A 21,715-nucleotide genomic window follows, 5' to 3' on the forward strand; every position below is an offset into this window, starting at 1 on the left:
GGAGTTTTTGAATTATTTAAAGGAAACTTGTGATAGTAACGAGCTACTTCGAGGGTAGCAACCTCCTGTGAGAAGAAGACTAAGGAAGAAGACTGAAATTGATCTTGATTGCATTATTCGTTGTTGCATCCCTTTTATATTCTACTTTCTAATTAATTATGGCTTCTCAGGATATTCTCTGCTATGCAAATCCTTCCATACAATTCTGTTGTGAAAACATTCCCCTTTTCCCCCACATATTTCTTATATGATCACCTGCGTGTTCCCTCATTTTATGCATACTCCTTCAGTGGAACGTTGTGTTTTTAGTGCTATATGTTACTCCTACGAGCATGTACATCTCCCACCACGTGACTGGCTTATATCATCACTTGGGAGGTTCAATGAAAGGAACTAAGGGCGGAGGTAGGCACCGTCTTCCCGCATGGTGTCCTTGGATGAGTTATCTTGCCATTAGACAGGAACCTGAACAACCCACTCGAATTGGAAGGGTGGTGGAATCATTGCTCCAAAGTGGTGGGGGAATAATGGGTGATGGGGGCTCACCAATACATTTCTTGGATGTGGGCCAATCCATCTTGTGAAATCCCCCGGATTTCTACCCCTTTAACCCGTGGCTTCAAAATCGAGAAAACCGGGCCTTGAGTTGACGACAAATGTGGGCCATTCAAGTGGAGCCCTAAGGGTTGGAAATGGAACCAATGTTGATGGATGACCCTTGTGATGACTCATCAACTCTTTTAGAATTTAATTGAAGAAAAAGATTAATCTCGATGGTGTAAAAAGGGTAATTTTGGAACGTCCGTAGATCGGCGATGGAGAATCTGATTGACGCAAATAAGGTATCAAATCGAAGATCGTCAAAATACCTTTCCAACAAGCCAAAAATTACCAAAATCGAAGTCCATTTGAGGGGTCAACTTGGGGCCGGTTGAACAGCCGGTCGACCGCCCCAACCCCCCACCCATTTTCCAGCTTCGGGGCAGAAGCGGGTTTTTCATGTTTAAAACCCTATTTTGAGTTTCTAACCTCTCATACTCGCATTTTATGTTGCTAGTACGAGGCTGAGGCTCAAGAAGGAGGAGAAACAAAGGGAGAGGAAGGTTCCTAACCGTTCGGACGCGTGCCGGCACCCCGATCATTGCGGAAACGTTAGGAAAGGTAAGAATCATCAAACCCTCTTCTTTGGGCTTTGTTTTAGGAGTAGTTCTTCACTATAAATGTTGGATTTGAGTAATTGTAACATGATAAGTGTCTTGAATGCTTGCAAATAGTTTCATTTATGTTTTCCTTTTGTTTGTGAATGGTTTGTGCGAGTCGTTGCAAACGATTTTGCATTTTGGCTCTCAGACCCAGCGAGAGCACTTGCGAGAGCCAAAAATTGGGGCTTTATGATTGAGATGGAATTAGATCAAATTGAAGGTATACTTAGGACCCTATTGCTGCCAATTAGACATTCCCAAAGTTTTGTTTCGATTCGACTTCGAATTGAGAAAGGTGGGTTCGAAACTAGTTGGCAGATTAGGCTTTTGTTGGGTGATCTTTGAAACCTTATTAAAACCCAATTGACTTCTAATTTATGTCTAATGATCCTCTTACATGATTAGGTTTATTTTGATTATAATCACAAACTCGTAAGTGTGACTTTGTCGAACTTTGGAGAGCTTATGCTAACTAAAAAGGTGAGGAATATACTCAACCTTATCTTGCGTGTTTAATTATGTAATTAAATTTCATTATTGATATATTGCCTTTTTTTAATATTTATTATCTTGTGATTATGTGTGGGACTTTGCACGAATGAAAGGTAAGCAAGTATCTTTGCTTCTATTTTCAATATTCTTTGAAAACAATATGAGAATGTATGAGATGGATGAGATTGAATGGATTGAGTGTTTTCTTTTATTTTCAAATTCTAAATCATTGATATGAAGATATACGGATGATGTTGAATTAAATTACTCTTTTTATTTTATGTTTCAAACTAGGGTTGTGGGTTCACCCATTACCCTAGTGAACTTACATGAGTATGCATCTAGACTTAATTACATGAATGCTAAGTGTCTAGAAGTGTTTGGCTAGGTAACCTCACGAGTACTACTACCCTTCCGGCAGGGGTATTGAAGTCGGTTAACCCGTGATGTTAGTGGCTGGGTCCTGAGCGTCAAGCAGGCCCACTATCATCATAGAGAGGTAGGTTTGCATATAATAGATAAGGGCTCATCGATGCTCAAGACCGGTGAAATGATCCGTGAGAAGACATGGAGAGCATCTTGTCCATTATATGTGGATGACCACTGGGTTAAGGAATGGGATCCAATAGATGCCTCCCGTTGAGGATTCCATTCATAGGTGGAAAGGTATTGAACCAAAAGGGCACTAGGCATGAGGGGAGATATCCGGACCATACGTAGTATGAGACCGTATGACTTTGCACTAGGCTAGGGTTATCCTTGACACGCGCCAATCTCATACCAAACGGTGATGTGAGAGAGTGGTGACCTATACCCCAACCATGGCTTGACAGGACTTTACCCAACAACCGTGGAGAACCCAATAGACATCTCTTGTTGAGGGAGAGTGATTCAGACCGCCGAAAGGAGATTGGTGTACAAACATAATGCATGTTTACCATAGAGACTTCATGATAGAGTTAGCAGCATAATATCATAATCATTCATACATCATATCACTATCATTAATTACATTATCGATACTCAAGCTATATGTGTGATGTGGAATCTTGTGTACGAATGCATGATATGATGTGGAATCTTGTGGACGAATGTATGATAAGATGTTGAGTTGACCTCACTGAGTTCTATTGAACTCATTCCTTTTTATATGTCTGTTTCTATTAGAATATTCTGCAGGTCATGAGGACTCCTTCCAAGTGGAGGATTTGTCGTTGGCAGGCTTTCTTGAAGGAGTGATTGAAGAAGATGTAGACTTGCATGGAGCTTCATGCATGTGCAAAAACTATTCTTATGAGGTTGGATTCCATTAGGGAATCAATTTAGTTTAATTTCCGATGCAACAAACTATGTTTCATTCAAACTCTGATGTCCATTTTGATTAACTTTAGATAATGAATGACTATAACCTTTTGATCAATCAAGTTTGATAACTTTATACTTGAACTTGATTTATTCTTGTCCTTTTAATTATGCTATATCTTGTGTTGTATGGAATTGTCACTGAACCTAGGTCCTGCGGTGTATCACCCCCACGAGTATTCGGGTATGGCCGGATCCAGCTGGGTGGGGTGTGACACATCTATCGGCCGAAGCTCTTGCTTTCATCATAGATTTTCAGAAATGGGTCATTTGGGTTGTCCACCAAAATATGTCGGTAGGGGTCCATCTTTGAAGTTAGGTATAAGAATTCGGTCACAACATACAAGTTCCAAATGTCATATTTTGGGTCTGGAGGTGGAAGAAGAAAGTGAAGCCAAGGCTAAATCTGTGTGATTAGTGACAGAAGATGGATGCATTGACAACCCAAGACATCCTGTACATAAGTTTTGTCAGTCTAATTTTTATGCCGATTGTAGCTTAAGTAACATGCAAGGAGACAATGTTGTACCTTGGCCAACACTTGAAGACGAATTTGCTTGGGCAATAGAGAAATGGTAATCACTTAAATAATTTGGTTTATGATGAGTGTGTGAAGGGCGTGTGTAAGAAGGAATTGGAGTGGTGGAAATGGTGGTATCATTGAGTGGAAGGAGAGTGGTATTCTCACTAGGGGATGGTGTCAGTGAAAGGATTAATGAGGGTGGAAGTGGTGGTGGAGGAGGAGGATATGTATCACAATCAATTTCAAATGGGGGTAAAGCAAACACATAAGATGGGGATGTGGTAGGTGATGAGTATAATTGGTAGGGGGAAATGGTTTCATGAAATGTAACATCATGAGAAATACATAAGGTTTTTTAGGAAAGGTCATAAATTCTAAAACCCTTTTTGTACAAAAGGGTAACCAAGGAAAATGCCAAGAGAAGCATGCTAATCAAATTTATGTTTGTTGTTTGTATTTCGACCAAAGCAAAGGCATCCATATACTTTGAGGTGAGAGAAGGTAGGTTTTTTGGCTGAAAAGGATTTTATGAGTAGTTTTGTCTTGGAGTACAGGTGCTGGTAGTTAAGTAGTTGATTAGGTAAGCAACAGTGAGAACACATTCACCCCAAAATTGTAAACCTAAATTCGCTTGGAAACGAAGAGCTCTACTAATGTTTAGAAGGTGGCGGTGATTCCGCTTCACATTAGCATTTTGTTGTGGAGTGTCAACATAGCCAGAACTAGATTATTGAACCACACTTAACAAGTGAAAAATGTTTAAGGTTTCAGGGGCGAACCCAAGATTCAATATTGGGGGGGGGGGCAAAGAATGGAAATCTAGATTGGGGAAGCACCAATGTTTTTTTTGCCACATGCATTGTGTAAGGCCCTTAAAAGACCAATTGGGGTCCCACCTATAAATTATTTTATTATATTAAGGAATAGGTCCACATATATTTTGTGAGGCCCATACATATTTGACAAAAATAGGTAAATTATTGATAATTATATATTTTTTTTAACAAGATATAGGTAAATTAAAGTATCAAGTCGTTGTAGTATAGTGGTAAGTATTCCCGCCTGTCACGCGGGTGACCCGGGTTCGATCCCCGGCAACGGCGAAAACAATTATATTTTGCCCCAGCAAGCAAAACAACGACATGCCACGAGATGACGCAAACGTATAGAATACTATAAGAACTAAAAAATTTTGGCCGGGGCCATAGTTTACTTGAGATTTTTTATGTAGTTGGGAATGTCGGACGAAGAGGGGAATATGACAATCTGAGACAGAGATGGAGGAGAGTAAAACGGTGGGAGCTCTCAGGGGTGGTAGGGATCTTCCTCTTGAATTAGCATGCCAAGGACTCTGAGATTGATTTCCTCCCATCCCCTATGCAGGCTGGATCTTATTGGCGTATTGTTATTCCTCAATCTGAGTACGAGTTGCAGCGTACTCAACAATGGATGCTTTACATGATTTGGCTTCTAAATCATGGAAACTGAAACAAGGAGTTTCTTTTCATTCCTTGGGAAAGGGTTTCGTGATTTTTCAATTTAGATGTGAGGAAGATTTGGTAAAAGTTTGGAGAAGAGGTGTCTAGAATATTGGCAATCAACTTATTCGATTCCAACGTTGGCGTCCGGATTTTAACATTCATGCTCCTCAACCGTCTGCCAAACTGGTTTGGATTCGTTTCCTTTATCTTCCTCTTGAATACTGGCATGCCAAGGTATTACTTTCTATTGTTGAGATTGATTTCCTCCCATGATCCCCTATGCTATGGAAGCCGGATCTTATCGGCGTATTGTTATTCCTCAATTCAAAGGTGACCCCGCACGAGCTTGCGAGTACTCAACAATGGATGCTTTACATGATTTGGCTTCTAAATCATGGAAACTGAAACAAGGAGTTTCTTTTCATTCCTTGGGAAAGGGTTTCATGATTTTTCAATTTAGATGTGAGGAAGATTTGGTAAAAGTTTGGAGAAGAGGTGTCTGGAATATTGGCAATCAACTTATTCGATTCCAACGTTGGCGTCCGGATTTTAACATTCATGCTCCTCAACCTTCTGCCAAACTGGTTTGGATTCGTTTCCCTGATCTTCCTCTTGAATACTGGCATGCCAAGGTATTACTTTCTATTGTTGAGATTGATTTCCTCCCATCCCCTATGCAGGCTGGATCTTATCGGCGTATTGTTATTCCTCAATCTGAGTACGAGTTGCAGCATACTCAATTTCGTTTCTCCTTGATTGGGAGGGCAAACTTTCGTTAGAACAACAATGGATGCTTTACATGATTTGGCTTCTAAATCATGGAAACTAAAACAAAGAGTTTCTTTTCATTCCTTGGGAAAGGGTTTCGTGATTTTTCAATTTAGATGTGAGGAAGATTTGGTAGAAGTTTGGAGAAGAGGTGTCTAGAATATTGGCAATCAACTGATTCGATTCCAACGTTGGCGTCCATATTTTAACATTCATGCTCCTCAACCGTCTGCCAAACTGGTTTGGATTTGTTTCCTTTATCTTCCTCTTGAATACTGGCATGCCAAGGTATTACTTTCTATTGCTAAGACGGTAGGTCGTCCTATTTCTTTAGACCGTCGTACTCATCTTGGTTCTGTGGGACATTACGCAAGAATTCTGGTGGAATTAGAATTGGAAGTTGAGTGAGTGTCTAAAGTTCAAATAGAGCGCCTTGAACCTGGTTCTACACGTGTTATCAGCTTCATTCAAAAGGTGATCTATGAGGATGGAATTCAAAGATGTTTTCGATGCAATCGAGAAGGTCATTTGGGCAAAAATTGCAATGTTAATATTCCTTTGGCTAAAGAGAAGTTTGTTCCTCAACACTTGGCGCATGAAGATGCGGTTCTGAATGAAGGTCCTAATTCTATTAGGATTGCAAAGATGCTGGATTTTGAGGGTGAGAGTAATTCGTCCTCTCAAGTGGTTCATGCGGCTTTAGTGGAGGCATGGGTTGGTGGACTCTCCGTCGGCCAATGAGAATTTAGTTAATTCTTTTTTAAATCAAGGGGTTTCTAATAATGAGGTGTTGGTTTTGGGTAAGGACTCTTCTTCGAATCATTCTTCTTCGACTCCTACCCAAGAGAGCGACCCTTTTGAACTTCAAAAAATCCTTGATGCGGATAAGAGTTCTAAATTTCATGGAAACCTTCATTTGGTTGATGGTTTTGATTTTCAAAATGGTGTGGTTATTGGTTCAGCCACAAATTTTGAATTTCAAAAATCCTTAGATGTAGATAAGTGTTCTAAGTTTATTGGTGACTCTCCTTTGGAGAGTACTAGTGGGACCCGAAGATAAGATTGACGATTGTGATTCAGCCAAGCATTTTGAATTTCAAAATGTCCATCTTTTGGGTAAGACTTCTATTCAAATTGAAAACCTTACGTTGGGGGATTCATTGGTGGGACCTAATGATAAGAATGAAGAGTGTGATTCGGCCAAGCATTTTGAATTTCAAAATGATCATGTTGCGGGTAAAACTTCTATTCAAATTGAAAACCCTACTTTGGGGGATTCATTTGTGGGACCCAATGATAAGAATGAAGGGTGTGTTTCGACCAAGCATTTTGAATTTCAAACACTTCATGCTGTGGGTAAGAGTTCTATTCTACTTGAAAACTTTAATTTGGGGGATTCATTGGTGGGACCCAATGCTGTAAATGCACTAAGAGGTTTGACCAAGGAAGGAGGGTACTTTAGAGAGAAAGGGGCTGACGTGGCAACTAGGGAGAATGCGTTGGACTCTAGTGGGGCCCAGCAGAGTTCGGCCATATTTGAAAATGATGGAATGCTGCAATTGGAAGTTGTTCCTCCTCCTTCGTCTTCTATCTCAATGAGGGATGAAGGCTCTCCTCGTCGGAAGCCTGGTCATCCTAAGAAGGCTCATGCAGTGAAGAAAGTGGCTACAAGTAAAAAGGGTTTGTTGGCAGAGGAATTCAAGAAGGTAGATGCTGCTTTAGGGAAAGTCTCTATAGTAAATAAGAGCCTCTCATTGGGAGAGGAAAGTGCTACTTTGTAACTGTTGATATGAAGCTTTTCTTTTGGAATATTCGGGGCATTGGTAATGCGTCTGGTAGGAGGGCCCTTAAAATGTTGTTAATGACTCATCAAGCAGACATTTTTTGTGTTGCTGAACCAAAAGTGGATGTTAGTAAGTGCCCAATTCTCTTTATTAATATATTGGGATATTCTTCTAATTTTGTGTATAATTTTCGGCCGGAGAAAGTTTCGAATCTTTGGGTCTTTTGGAAGAGAGAGTTGCAGCGGCCCTATGTTCTCTCTTCATCTGACCAACAACTCTCTCTTCAATTCAAGTGGCAAGGTGTGCAATTTGGTCTATCAGTGGTTCATGCTTGTTGTGATAGATTTGATCGCAGACGGCTTTGGGAGGATCTTATTGCTCTCCCTTTGTCCAGCTTACCATTTTTTGTTATGGGGGACTTTAATGCAGTGTTACGGGTGTCTGGAAGGAGGGGTTCAAGTAGATTCCAGCTGAGTGCAACAACTGATTTTCAGGCTACCATTGATGCTTGTGACCTTTTTGAAGTTCCATCTTCGGGTAGGAAATTTACATGGTCAAACCAACGCAAAGTTGGTAATGTTTGTTCGGTCCTTGATAGAAGTTTCTTCAATGCCAAATGGTTAGAGTTGTTTGGTGATTCTAAACAGATCACTCTTCCGACACACTCGTCTGATCACTCTCCGATTTGTGTCTTTGTTGACAGAGGTGTCAAACCAGTAAACTCTCCTTTCAGGTTCAATAATTTTTGGATGACTGACGATTCTTTTTTGGAGGTGGTTCGTTTGGCTTGGGTGGAACCGATTGTTGGTGATCCCATTTTTGTACTAGCACAGAGATTGAAGAATGTTAAGCAGCGTCTTAAAGCTTGGGCAAAAATGACATTTCCTAATCTTTTTATTGAAGTACAGCAAGCGGAGAAAGATCTAGCATCCTTTCAAACTAATATTGATCAACTTGATATGACAGATTTTGATCAAGAGGCTTCCTTGAAGTCAAAACTTGTACAAGCAATGGATCGTCTGGATTCTCTTCTTCGACAGAAAGCAAAGGTTAGGTGGTTGAAGGAGGGAGATAGGAATTCAAAATTTTTCCATCTCTTTACTAAACTTAGAAGGAATAAAAACTCTGTTAAATCTTTGCAAAGAATGGATGACACTTGAACATCAAGTTTGGTTGAACTGTAGGATTATGTGGTGACTTACTTTGAAAACTATCATAAAACTGGTTCCTACTTGGGACACCCAGAGTTGTTGTTTGTGATTCCAAAAGTACTGATGGATGATGATTGTTTATTACTTGAAGGTTTGCCCTTTAATGAGGAGATCAAATGAGTGGTATGGGACCTAGATCCTGACAATTCTCCAGGACCAGATGGTTTTTCGGGAAGTTTTTTCCGCAAATGTTGGGATATTGTTTCAGCCGATTTTGGGGCTGGAGTTTGATCCTTCTTTCAAAAAGGAAAACTTCCAAAAAGGGTAAATAATTGTTTCCTCACTTTAGTTCCCAAGGTGGAGAATGCAGCTACACTGGACAAATTTCAGCCTCTATGTATAGGGAATTTTTTTTGCAAAGCATTGTGAAAAATAATGGCTTCTCGGCTGAGTCCTCTTTTGCATAAGCTTATTTCTGAGGAGCAAGGAGCTTTCCAGAAAGGTAAGATGATTTCTGAAAATATTGTTGTCGCTTCTGAACTTACAAATATTTTACATTCTTTTGTTAGAGGGGGAGGAATGGGAATTAAGATTGATATTATGAAGGCTTATGATACTTTTTTCTCCCCCCCCCCCCCCCCCCCCCCCCCCCCCCCCCGGGCCCCCCCCCCCCGGCCGGGGGCCCCCCCCCCCCCCTCACAAACGGCTCGCTAGAAGCACGAGCTAATGAATGAAGAAACGGAAAGGTGATCTAGATAGCGGACGCCGATAGTTTAGGTCTATCGCATGTATCCGAACCCGAGTCTCGGATAGTATTCTCCTTGATCGATTGATCCGTCCCTCACCTTGTATAGTAGTGAGGTTTATATAGAGTGTACCTTCGAATCTCCTTCATTGGATGCACTCGAGCCTTCTTCGGTAGTCGTTGGATCTCATTAGTAAGATCCGTTGAGCGATAGACTTTTACTAGTTTGGGCTAGTAGAGGACTCCTGAGATAACCGTTAGGTTATGCGATAGTTATCCCTTTGATGATGATCATCCGCAGCCGTCGCTTGAGTCTCTTCATCAGGTGATTACCCTAATCCATAAGTAAGATTAGGGCACGCTTGCAGCCGAATAATCTTTCTTCTTCAAGAAGCCATCTTCCGATCCGGTTCGCTAGGAGCGAGTCGGTTTCTCCGTCTCGACGGGTGTTGAGGGTCGGACTGTTTGAGCCCCCCCTCGGGGGGGGGGGGGGGGGGGGGGGGGGGGGGGGCGGCGGGGGTCCTCGCTGGTTGGGGGGGGGGGGGGGGGGGGGGTGGGGGGGGGGGGGGGGGGGGGGGGCGGGGGGCCCCGGCCCCCCCTTTCTTTTTTTTTTTTTTTTCTGGGCGGCGGGGGGGGGGGGCGGGCCTTTGTTTTTTGGTGGGGGGGGGGGGGGGGGCGGGGGTGGCCCGGGGGGGGGGGGGGTCGTTCCCCGTCCCGGTTTTTGTTGATGTTTTTTTTATTTTTTCAAATGCTTCTTTATGTTATGTTAAAGCTTTGGAAATTTTCTTATCGAAGTATGAAGAATTTCCGGGTCAACATATTAGTTTGGAGAAGAGTAAGCTTTTTCTTGGATGTGTGCCTCCTAGTCGAAAACAAAAAATTGTTGACATATTAAATATCCCAATTGCTCTCTTTCCTACTCTATATTTGGGGATAGATATTTTTAAAGGAAGAGTTACTCATGTCAGATTGTCGTCAGTTTTAGACAAGATTAAGAATCGGCTACAAGGGTGGTGTGGAAAGCTGTTATCTTTGGCAGGTAGAGTGGAGTTGGTACGTTCAGTTATTTCTAGCATGCCGATTCATAATTTTTCAGTGTATTGGTGGCCTAGCTCTATAATTTCTCAAGCAAAGGCTTGGATGCGTAACTTCATTTGGACAGGGAGTATAAAGGCTGTGAAGAAGGTTACAGTGTCTTGGGGCAAAATTATGTACTCCAAAATGTGAGGGTGGTTTGGGTATTCGGAGATTAAGAGATGTCAATTTTGTTTCCTTATGCAAGTTGGCTTGGACAATTAAACATAAACACTCTGGTTTTGGTCATTTTTAAAGGGGAAGATGGTGGACAAAAGGGGAAATTTAAAGATTTATGGGCAACAGTCATCTTTGATGTTGGGATTGAGGAAAGTTTGGGGTTTTGTTCAAGCTAATGAACGGTGGTCAGTTGGAGATGGTCAGAATATAAATTTCTAGTTTGACAGATGGTTGGGGAATTTTAACATTGCAGACTATGTTGATATTCCTCTAGATCTAGAGGGTCATTTGAAATTGACTGTTGCAGATTGTTTACAGCAAGGGGAGTAGAGATCTCCGTCAGTGGACAATGCCAAATTTCTAGAGGTAATCTCTCTTATTATGTTATATCATGTTTCTTGTGCTGGTTTTGTTGATGTTTGTCATTGGCAAGGTTCGGTGGGGGGGGAGAGTTTAGTTTTCGATCGGCATGGGATCTCTATCGTAGAAAATGAGAACAACTGGATGGGAGTTTTGGAGACGAACCAGACAAGTTTTGTTGGTTTTCAGTGGCCGGGCCGTGACCGGGAGCCCGGACGGGGCGGCGGGCCGCCTTCCGGGTGGGGTGCGTTGCGGCGCGGGGCGGCGCTCGCTTGGTGGCTTCTTCTTGGTGGCCGGTTTGGGGGGGGTCGGGTGGGTCTCCTTTGGGCGGGCCTTCACTTCTCTGTCTTTAGTGTTGCTCCTCCACAAAAAAAATTTTGGTGTCCTCCTGCTGTAGGTTGGGTTAAACTAAATATTGATGGGTCTTCTTTAGGCAATCCAGGAAGGTCTGGCGGTGGAGGAGTATTTTGAAATGAAGTTGCTATGGTGGTTTTCAATTTCAATATTTTTTTAGATGTTAAAACCTACTTTGAGGCTGAATTGGAAACTTTCATTCACGGATTACGTTGGGCAAGGCATTTACAAATTAAAAAGCTTTGGGTAGAAAGTGATTCAAAAGCTATGGTGACTTTAATACAGCAGAAGAAAATACCTTGGTATATCTTTCATATGTGAAGAGAGTTACAAAAATATTTGTTGACTATGGATTGAAAGATTTCACATTGCTATCGTGAAACTAATACAGTGGCAAATTTTTTGGCAAATTCGGCAGCTAGGACAGGAACTTCTGATATTAACATTCCTTGGTCAACTTCAATCCTTAATGAACTTGATGTAGATGCCTCTAGACGTCCTAGATTTCATTTTATAAGTTAGTGGTTTTCTAATCTGAGCAGGAACCAGTGAGGAAGGGTGTATTGGGGGCGACAGTTGTTGCGGGTAAGGGAGGTTGGTTCCTTATACGGTATTAATTGATGTATTTTTAATATTTCTTCTTCGCTTAATATAATGATCTAGCGAGAAAAAAAAACATCAATACAAAAAAAATACACATGATTTCAACCCTAAAAATCAGATAAAAACCAATTTTTTTTGGGAAAATTACGTGATTAGTTGCTTTTAGGTTTCCCCTTAAAAAATAGTCACTCATTGTTTCACTTTACAAAATTAGCCAAAATTGAGTTTGAATTTACAAAACTAGCCAAAATTTTGATTTTTCACCTTTTAGGACAATTTTTATCCCTAAAACTCATCACATCGAGCGGAAAAATCACTATTTTGTCCAAAAGGGTAAAATCATTATTTTTCATATCCTTTGGACATTTTCAACCCTATGCCGGTATGGTCAATTTTATGGGTAAAAATGTCCAAAGAGGTGAAAAAACACTATTTTGGCTAGTTTTGTAAATGCAAACTCAGTTTTAACAAGTTTTGTAAAGTGAAACATTGAATGTCTATTTTTGTAAAGGAAAACCTAAAAGCAGCTAATCACGTAATTTTTCCAATATTTTTAGGTAAGAGATGCAAACCAATGGTAGTTCAGTTACCTTATTAACTGTAGACATTTTATTTACAAGATAAAATCAAATAATAAAAATTGCAGAAGAAATAAAGAAACAAATAATATAAAATCAAATTATGAATAACAAAAAAAAAAATTGAAAAAAAAAACAATAAATAAATTGAGAAAGAGAAAGAGTACATAATTATGGAGAAGATTTTTTCTCAAATTTTCCTTAACCACGCTTGTAGAAAGGGAAAAATAAATAGAAAGAAAGAAAAGAAAGAGGATAAATAAGCAGAAAAGAGGAGAGAGGAGAGATGAGAGAATAAATAGGAAATGAGGAGTTAGTTTCTAATTAAAAATGACATTTTGAATATTTAATAAGATTTTTTTTCAATAATTTCCTTTAACCCACCGTTTATAATAAAGATAATAGAATAAATAGAAAGAAAAGATGTGAGAGTGAAGAGGGGAGAATAAATAGGGATTGAGAAGTTAGTTTTTAACTAGGGATGACATTTATACCCATTATTTTTACCTTCAAAATTTGTTGTCAATATTGAGGGGGGGGGCAAATAGTGATATTCCACATGTGATAAGAGAAAAAAACTGAAAAAAAAATATAAAAAGTGAAAATTGAAGGAATTATTAAAAAAAAAAAATTAAACACTAAATGTATTATAAGCACCCCAAATGTCTAGATGCACCAATTCAAAACATAATTTAGTAGATATCATACTAGAGGAAAATGGTATGCAGGTTTCATTTGCTAGTGGGCACACAGTGCAAGTGCATTTAATAGGAAAACAAATATCACCATCCAAATTCATAAATTTAGGGAAAATGGACAAAGTAAGATGACCAAGGCATGAGTGCCAAAGATCGCAATGGGAACCAGAAGGAGTTGTAGAAGCTATGGGAAGGGATCAATCTTTTTGAAAAATAGAGACTACTATGCCTTTTACTTGTCGCAAAAGTCGTCTTTGTTTATTGGTCCTGAAAAAGACAACAATCACTATGAAAAATAATGATAATTAGATTGGGTAGTGAGTTTAGTAGTTTTCTAACGGAGAACAAATTGTATTGAAATGATGGGATATGTATGACATTGGATAATGTAATAATTGAAAATAAAGGAACAGTTCCAACATTTGTAATTGCCACTAGATCCATTAGGTAGACCAATAAAAGAATGAGGTTTAGATGGGGTATAAGATGAAAATAATTTAGATTCTAATATCATATTGTCTGTTGTAACCATATCAATTATCCAAAATGAGGAATAAGGCAACGAGAAGTACCTTCGAAATTAGCTAATAGGTGGTGTGCATTACCAGTTGGAAGCAGAGAAAGCAACTGCTTGATTTGTTCAGTTGTAGTTGTAGGAGGAACAGAGACAACCACATATGCTGTTGTGTTTGCTGCCGTGGTCATATAACGTGATTGGATCACAACAACAGGCCGAGCGCCACCCCCCGATTTTGTTGTCCATGTAGTTCTGCTATCTTTAAATGTGCAATACCACTATTTGGCCCCCCTCCAAAAATTAAAATATTGAGATAAAGATGATGGGTCTTGTCATTCATAATCTTTATCTTGGTTATCTTTCCCTATTTTGGAATGTTAAATTCTTTAACTAACTCACGATCCGAGTTTCTCCTTTTTTCTCTCTTTTTCTTTCTATTTTTCTCTTGTCTCCTCTTTTTCCTTTTTCTCTTTTTTTCTCCCGTCTCACTTTGGTGTTAGCAACTTGGATTTTCCTTCTTCTCCCTCGGTTCCTCTCTCTTTCCTTATTCTTTCTCTCTCCACTCCGTTTTCTATTTTTACCTAATTTGAGTGGGACCTCGGGGTCCCACATTTGCCCCTCTTCGCCCCCCCCAATGTTCAATCCCGGCTCCGCCCCTGATTAGGATAATGACGATCAATTTACCCATGAAGGCCAAGACGGGTGTGAACTAGAATGGTAATCCATATCTCAAAAATTGCAGTGTTCGATGTTGCCTTTGGAACCATTGCAAATTGCAAAAAGGATGGTTGGTGTCACTCGGCATTTGAGGAGATGAAGCGTGAGAATGGACTAGGCTGATACCATGTTGACATTTCTGTGAATGGAATAATGGAACACTTACAACTAACAATGGAATGAATATAAATACATCATTCAACCAAAAAAAAAAAAAAAGAATATAAATATATCAATGGCTAGTCCAACAGCTAACTCCTAGAACTGTGCTAACTTACCAAAATCTATTTCTGATGTTCCTTTAGAATACATAAAAAGGATACCATATATGAGTTTACTAATATGAAAAACACAATATATGGTGACCATACTTGATGCAACTGTCAACTACAGCTAATAACATGTACATTGCCTAAGTGGAAATGAATCTGGTTCTTTGTACATTTACATTTAGTTATAGTATTTCTGGAATGACAGGATCTATGATCTATCCTGGTCATTGAGTGAAGTCTGCTGGTTTTCTTTCTCTTCTTTGGTCTTCCAAGTTGAAATCTAACACCCGCTTGCATGATTTAATGGCGCAATTCGGTGACGGGTCTCTTCTTTTCCTCACATACTTGCTCTTCACAGGCAGGTTCGATTTGTTTGTCATTTGCCTGCTTTGAGTCCTTTCGGGTTTCCCTTATTCTACAATGACTTTTGCCCTGTGCTTTCTTCCTCCTGGTTTTTGCTGTGGTGTGCAGGATCTCTGGCCTCTGCACTTACTCAACAACGATTGAGCTATACTTGTAGTATTTCTGGAATGATGAGGATCTCTGATCTATCCTGGTCATTGAGTGAAGACTGCTGGTTTCTTTCTCTTCTTTGGTCTTCCACAGTTGAAATCCAACACCCGCTTGCCTGATTAAAATTTTGTGTACTAAGGTTAGGGGCTTAATATTATGTAGCAAAAGCCCTTAATTGTTGTAGTGGCAAGCAAAGCAATAAGTTTAAACACAAAGTAACCATCTCCTCTCAAAACTAATAAGCCACACCACATAATCAAGGGAGTGAAACTCTTCTAACACACCTGGTAAATCGTTGATCTGATAATGCAGCTTCTTGTAAATTTGTTTCTGCTTCTTAACCACTTGGAAACAACAATCCTTGCTCTCTCTTCCAAGACCGCTTTTGCCTGGATTGTTGCATTCTTGAAATAAGTTCCTGAACAAACATATATATGAGAGTGAGAAAAATTTTTCTTCATCAAAGTAGTACACAAAATAAAAGAAACAGAATGTGCTCATTGTACACCACACTGAGGTTCATTTCATATTAATAACATCATGATGTTCATGAGCAAATCCTAAGATGCCAAACGATAAAGAAATGAGGCTGAATAGAAGATTGGATTGATAGCAGAGAAACTTTCCCTCAGAACTGCTTAACAAGAAGAAAGATATTCAACTGCCCACAAAAGAAGCACAAAACACTGTTTTATAGGCCTCCAAGTAACCCTGAAACTGAGCTAAAACGAAAAAATAGCAAAATTGAAAAAATGCTACTTAAAACAGAAAAATGACCCAAAACCCCTCAAAATGACATTCGAACGTGAAAAAATTATGTCGGTCACTGCAGAGCTGTATGTCTTGCTCGCAAACTCGTTTCAGAGTGATGTGTCAAATTTCAGTCAGATCAGAGATCGAGACCCTTAAGGTAACCCAGGTGCATCATCCTGGATTTTAGGCCTGTTTTATAATAATGAGCCATCTTGGATTGAACATGGGAAAAAAAAATTATAGTGTCCAACCAATTTTCAGCTTTGATTATCAAGGCTCAAGTAACTTTGGTAATATGATACATCTTGAAATTTTTCTTGATTTAAAATTTTGTCAAAAATTCTTAGTCAATTCTCCTATTGAATTTTCTTACAAAGATGTACCAAAGTTTTGAGAAAATTTCTTGTCTAAGTATAAACAATACAAGAAGTCTCAATTTGTTGGGTAACATGGATAGATGTGAGTGTGAACTTGCCTTGAATAACCGAGAATATCTTCCTTCCAATGGTTCAGGTTTAGAAATGAGACTCCTAAGTGACTGAAAATGGTAGAAGCCACACTCTATTACCTTCTGGTTATGAATTTTATCGGCGGTGTTCTTTTTCCGCCTCTAAAACTCTTACTAAAATTGTTGTACAGAAAATTTAAAGAAGTTTGTTTCTACTTTCTGCTAATAGTAACATGTCATGATGGTAAGCAAAGATTTAGCAATTCATATTGTTTCTGTCAATACAGATCCGATAGTAATTTGATTCAGTATTGATCCAATCAACCAATCTAGCTTGTTTCAGATTGAATAGATTTTATCCCTTTCATTCTAAACTCGATTTGTTTATCTTTCTATACTTCTGATCCCTATCAACCCACTTATCAATGATCTACCAAGACTAAAAAAGCACATTAATCTTTTTGGCAGAAAAATGAACATTAATTGATATCAATAAAAATTGATCAGTCCGATACTATTCCTCAAACTACGATGGTAATAATCTACAACCATCAGAACAGAGGTCGTACTATTATTTCTTATATACTTGTCATATACAATGTCATATTTATTATCCTAAAAAGACTACTTATATAAAATATCTTCCATAGATCTTAATGTGCTAGAAAATTTAGAGGCAGTAATGTTTTAGCGTAGCTATAAATAGTGAAATGTTATAGTTTCTTTTATTTCTTTTTCATTGTTCTTGTCAACTAAACACCTTTGTTAGTTGTCAATGTGCATCCCTTTTTGCAACAAGATCCCTGTGTCCCCCCCCCCCCACCCCCCCAGTTTTGATCTTCGCACTCTTCTTTGGTCGACCGCGTTTGTGATGGACAGATCCTACCTCAGCTTGAGCATTGTCTCCTTACATCTCTGGCAGGGGGAGAGAGCCACAGCCCGCAGTTCTGGTGCTTCCTCATCCACCACGATCTCTTTAGACCATTAGTTCTGTGTGATTACATCCAAAGAATCCTATGGTCTTGAGACTGGCCCCACATCCGCAAAGACTGAGTGCGCCAGAGAGTCCTACCCCTTCACAAGTTTGAGTCTAGCCACATCGTCCACATTCGAGTTTTCCACCTCATCAATTTCGTGGAGAAATTGAATTTGAATTTGAGAGTCCTCGTGTGGCACTTCAAGACTTTGAATTTGAATTGGAGAGTCTACCCTCATCTCAATAGGACTCTGAACATTGGTTACCACTTCAATCTTCTTCAGGTGTAGAATCCCATTAGGTGGTGGCACCAGAGCACTTTTCGTATGCAGAGGACTCCTCTTTATGGCACTAAGAGTTTCAGTGTCACTAGAAGTCTCCGAATTCTCCTTCTCACCTACCACCAAACCTAGCATCTCATCAATGCTAGGAGTGTAGGTTCCTGCCATGGCCACATGATCTAACATGTCACTTGGTAATTTTGACTTCCCTTCGCATTGTTGAGTTTAATTTTCCCTCACGATTACACAATGAACACTTTTTAATCCCATCTTTGTAGAACACCATGTAAAGAAAATTGAAGACACAAGAAAAGTTAGGTTCAACTCATTCTATTAACACCTCCTCCACACGCTTAGCACCACCTTCTAGTTCCACTAAGATTCGAGCATAGTGACCTACAGATCCAAGTTGAGTTCTTCTGTCCAAGGATACTGGTCAGCCCATCGTCTTTGAAATAGACAGAAGAACTTTTTCATGAAAGTATTCAAGGCTGCAATTCAGGAAAATCAAACCCAAACTAGCTTTGACAATGGTTGGGGGGGAATGAATATTGAAATGTGAACGCCATCTCTGGAATCGAATGATTTGAGATCCGACCTTCCACCATCCTCAATGCCAAACCTCCGCCATATCACCCTCAGGTTTTAATTGAAAAATAATGAACCTAACGAATGCAGCATCACTATCTGACTTAACTTCAAGGATTTCCTTGCAACTTCTTGCAACTCCCCATGGAAGTGAAGCAAAAATAGGCCCCACAACTAGTGAAAAACAATATTGACTTCGCTGCCATTCATACTTCTTCCGATCCTCCAATAAGATCCAGCCTGCATTAAACTTGGTAAGGAATTTATTTCTGGCATTTTCAGACTGCCAACGGCATTAGCATAAGACTTCTTCCCTTCCAACCCTCCGGCAATATCAGTCCCACCATCAGAATCTCCACCCACCACCCTCTCCAACTCCCGTGCTTTAGGCGAAGGAACCCAGATCCCCTAGGGACACCCAAATTCTCTATAGCTTCTTTCTCGTCACTCATTACAAACTACCCTTAGAGCTTTATGTTGCTGATGAACTTGTAATTATGATGCAAAATATGTGATCCTTCTACAGGACATTTCACAAACCAAAATGTGCCAATTAATAGAATGGTTAGGCTCCATTGCTATTTGGCTTTATATTACCATATAATCTCCATGGCAAAAGGAGAAACATGACAAACACAGATGGGAAAAGAAAGGCAAAATAAACCAATTCTATTGATAAAATATTCTAACGCAATAAAAGGAAGCAAAACAAAAATTCAACACAAATGATATTAATACTAACATGGAGGAAAATAGAAAAAGAAAGGTGGAAATGAATATGAATAGCTACCCAGTGAATCATCATTGCAAGAATTCTTCAATGACTATAATTTTTTTATGATAAATTACGGAGAAAGAATACATTATATAGAGAACTAAAATACGCTTTTATTAAAAAAAAATTATAAGTAGATAATCAGGTATAAAGGCTATGTTATCTACAATTGGAAAACCAAAAGCAATGTTTGGTTAATACAATAATGAAATTGGAAATGAATTGATACCTTACCTCCAATTTAATACTACATATATAAAAAAAAAAAAATTAAGGCAAAGAGGGGATAGTAGTTGGCTTCACTTTCTTTTATGTTCAAATAGAAGATTTCACTTACAAAGGATCCTATAATATGAGATTTCTGGGGGAAGGTAGCTTTCTAAAAACCATATTAGTCCACAAGAAGAGAATTAGGTCACCTATTTACAAGGTGTAAAGCATTGTTATCGAGTGTCATATTAGTTGGGTGATTTTTAAGAATACAAAGAAGAACAATCATCCTAAGGGGCATGATGATGAATGTTCCAGAAACCAAATCCTTTTGAAACAAGCTAGCATGGGAAGAAAAAGCAAGAAAAACGCCCAGGTTGAACTTTACTAGTGGGTTTGGAGAGCTCAGTTTAGCCACTAAAGGAGGTGGATGGATTGAAAGTAGGCCATAGTTAGTTGCAACAATTGAGTTAGCTCGGCAAAAAAGGTATTTTTCCATCAAGATGAGAGCAGTGCAATAACAAGGAGGAATTGTAGGATCTTATTTTTGTAAGGTGTGCCCCCATACTTCTTTATCTTGGGATGAAACTCGTTGATAAAGTTTTTTGCCTTATGGTCAAATCCTTAATAATGTTACTGAATTACTAGAGCGGTAGAAGAGAAAGGCAAGATGATCTCTTTGTGGATGTTCTGCTTGAAGGGCCGTATCTTCAAACTATAATTTATATGGACAAAAAGAAATATAAGAACATATGATAGTAAAGCATAACCTCGGGGAGAACTTTAATGGCTAATAAAGAAAGTTGAAGTTGAATCCATTCTGCAAAATGGGGAGCTCGTTGTCTTGGTAGAAATTATTAATAGCAAGCAGACCTGATGTGAGAGCATTATTATTCCAATAATAAATAACAGTCTTGCATCTCGTGCGTTTTACTAAACTTAACGTTCATGACTGATCCATCCTCAAACCCCAAAAGATGTTATATAATTCATTCAAAAGCCCAAACTTTGCATGCATAAATCTCAATTTCCATAACTCTGTTACATATTGCAATATTACAAATCCAGAGCACGAGCTCCGTGAAGTAAAATATTTATCGAGAAAATCCAAAGCAAAAGTAATCAAACATTATACCAAACCATCCAATTCCCACTCCATTATCCATTTTCTCAGATTTTCCAGTTTTGAAGTTTTAAGAACACTTAAGCAAAACAAAATCCAATTAAGAAAGGAACACTTACCACTTGAACGAGATCTCCTCTAGAACTTTTCTTCCAAGACATCCATCAAATTTCTCAACTTCCTTTTCCCCCCTTGATCCATAGATTCTCAACATCCCTTGCAATCTCTCAAGGATCTCTTCCAAATCCCACAAGAACCACTCACCCTTCCGTCTCCATTATTCTCTCCCCTCCCTACCTTGTAAATTTCTCAACGGAGAAATGTAGAAATGTAGAACGGAGGTAAAGTTCCACTGAGGAGACGTTTTAACCCTGTTTTGCTTTATAGAATCCCTGATATGCCCCTGTGGACATATTCCTTCTCAGCCAATCCCCTCTCATGCAATTAAGGACAAGGTACATTAATTCATTAAAAGTCTGTTTGGTTACATGAATCTAGAGATTTCAAATCTTTAGATTCATGAATCTGAGAATTATATCCGTTTGGTTGTAAAAATAAATAAATTTACTAAATCAAGAGATTAACCTTTTTATACTAAAAATGTGAATTTTTAGATTTATGGGTAAGGGGTGAAATCCAGAGATTTTAAAAAAGTTGTAAATTTGCACATTCACAAAAATCACATCGATCAAATAGTTTTTTAGGATGAATCCACAGATTTCATTACACAACCAAACATTTAATTTTATAAGTTATGACTCCATAAATTTGAAATCTATAAATTTGAAATCTCTAGATATTTGAAATCTACAGACTCATGTAACCAAATAGACCCTAAAGTATTACCAAAAAAAAATTAATTCATTAAAGCTCCACTTATTGAATTTACAGTCTTAGCCCTGGTTTGACAAATATATCTTCAGGCAACCAATAGGGCAATAAGTTTTTTGTTTTATTGGTAAACAATAGGGCAATAAGTTGAGTAAGGTGAATTTACCATAACACACTTTACCTACCCTCCTTTTCTTCTAACCAAAAAAAAAAAAATAATAATAGATTAAATTAAATTAAATTAAATTAATAAATAAATAAAACATTAACCTCTTTTACATGGAACAACCCATGATCCAATTTCCATCCCTCAAGTGGCAGTTCACAATGATGTATTGCTCCATGTGGCATTCATG

General features: G+C 38.9%; 1 long non-coding RNA gene and 1 other non-coding gene across 2 annotated transcripts; one reads left to right on the forward strand and one right to left on the reverse strand.

Moving 5' to 3' along the window:
- Positions 1-4,610: 4,610 nt before the first annotated feature.
- TRNAD-GUC (transfer RNA aspartic acid (anticodon GUC)) lies at positions 4,611-4,682 on the forward strand. Its single transcript has one exon. It is a non-coding gene; the product is annotated as a tRNA-Asp (tRNA).
- Positions 4,683-14,830: 10,148 nt separating this feature from the next.
- On the reverse strand, positions 14,831-20,858 carry LOC149011017 (uncharacterized). Its single transcript, XR_016174585.1, has 3 exons — positions 20,648-20,858; positions 15,659-15,792; positions 14,831-15,489 (listed from the first exon to the last, which is right to left on the reverse strand). It is a non-coding gene; the product is annotated as an uncharacterized LOC149011017 (long non-coding RNA).
- Positions 20,859-21,715: the final 857 nt, after the last annotated feature.

This window comes from Hakea prostrata, chromosome 7, assembly GCF_041222555.1.
Source record: "Hakea prostrata isolate BN-2017 chromosome 7, UWA_Hpros_2, whole genome shotgun sequence".
In the NCBI taxonomy this organism is placed as follows: Eukaryota; Viridiplantae; Streptophyta; class Magnoliopsida; order Proteales; family Proteaceae; genus Hakea; species Hakea prostrata.